The sequence below is a fragment of the Pteropus vampyrus genome, unplaced genomic scaffold (genome assembly GCF_000151845.1).
Source record: "Pteropus vampyrus isolate Shadow unplaced genomic scaffold, Pvam_2.0 Scaffold387, whole genome shotgun sequence".
NCBI classification, from domain to species: domain Eukaryota; kingdom Metazoa; phylum Chordata; class Mammalia; order Chiroptera; family Pteropodidae; genus Pteropus; species Pteropus vampyrus.
This window is the reverse complement of record NW_011889168.1, coordinates 2271569-2273299: the sequence shown is the minus strand read 5'-3', so window position 1 is coordinate 2273299 and position 1731 is coordinate 2271569. Positions and strand designations below refer to the sequence as shown.

General features: G+C 37.8%; 1 pseudogene; it reads left to right on the top strand.

Moving 5' to 3' along the window:
- Positions 1-561: 561 nt before the first annotated feature.
- LOC105305467 lies at positions 562-1189 on the top strand (annotated as a pseudogene).
- The last annotated feature ends 542 nt before the right edge of the window (positions 1190-1731 follow it).

Here is a 1731-nt window from a genome sequence, read left to right as displayed (position 1 = left end):
AGAAGGAAACCAGGAAGGCTTCATTGTGGCATTGATATTTTAGCTGATTTCTGAAGAATGAGAATGAATCATCTATGCAAATAGCCAGAGGAAAGCAGAACATCTAGAAGAACAAGCTCATGAAAATTTCTAAAGAGAAAAAGACTTCAAACTGAAAGTGCAGTGTAACACTGTCATGCACCATCTAGATCCGCCTTCATTAAAGAACTTATTGTCCTAGCTTCTGGAAGTGCTAAGGTCAGACAATTTTCAGTGTCAGCACCTTGAGGTGCCATGCCACCAAGGTCATATCTTTCCCAAGGTGGACTACATCCAGTGATCAACTCATGTAGAAAGTATGAGGCTTGGCCATCTCATTTCAAAGGGGGATGATCCTGAAAGATCATGTCTAGCACGAGGGCTCCATGTAGGATCAGTCAAGTCTGTCACTGTGCAGGAATTGCAGCTCAGTTTTTCCACATGCCCACTTCCATATCTTCCTTTCCCTTCATAAGGGTTGGTCCCAAGGGCACTCCCTAATAAACATTCTAGACATTAAACTTCATTTCAGTTCTGGTCAGGATGACAGAGTTAGGCCCTGGCCCCCAGTACGCATCCAGTCAGTCTGGCTCAGCCATTATCAAGGTGATCCTCATCTTCAAGAACCACGGGAAGCTGCAGCGCTCCAAGTTCTACCAGCCTTACAGTGAAAATACACAACAGCAAATCAGGGAGACATTCTATTTGGTATCTGAGAGATGAAAATGTTTGTAATTTCCTAGAAGGAGGATTATTAATTGGAGGATCTGACAACAAACTGATTTGTAGACACTATGCAATGTTATAATTTGTCTTCTGTGTGGATTCTTCAGAAAGTGAACTTGGAATTTTAGATCTAATTCAAGTATTTGTGGAAACATTAGAGAAGTGTTTTGAAAATATCTGTGAACTGGATTTAATTTTCCATGTAGACAAGGTTCACAATATTCTTGTAGAAATGGTGATGGGAGATTATATTGGAGACCAACATGAATGAGATTGTTACACAAATTGATGCACAAAATAAACTGGAGAAATCTGAGGCTGGCTTAGCAGGAGCTCCATCCTGTGCTTTATCAGTTGTAAAGAACATGAATCTTCCTGAGATCCAAGGAAATATTAACATCTTGACACCAGTATAAAAGTGCCAAACCTGCCCTCTTTTAAATAAAAAATTTAAAAGGCCACTCCCAGGTAAAATTCAGGAGGAAAAATCATCTGAGTTTACCATGCAGTTGTTTACCAAAAATAGAAGAGGAGAGTTTTAACTTTTGCTCTTGGATTTAAGTCAAGGTACTCATAGAAGCTGTGTAAAATTGGTATGGCATTTTACTGTTGTTTTCTTGTTCAGTGATTTTCAAGATGAATATTTCCAATGTGGGTTTCTTTTTTTTTTTTTCTCTCTAAATTGCATTCCTGTGCACACCTAAGGCATGCCTCTATGTATTGGCTATATCAGTATTTTGAAAAATGTTTGAGATATTTCTTTAAATTATGTACAACGCAAAATGTGGTGTTTTGTATGGATCACAGTGCAGCATTACTTAATTCTTTGATATTTGTCACAATTATTATTTAAAGAACCAAGTACGTATTGCATAAAAACATTATGACTTTTTTCTCTTAGCTTAAATAAGCTCCAAGGTAACTGGACTTTTAAAAAGAAAAAAAGTAAGTAGACACTGTGCTTGCTGCCTCTCACAATGAGATCAG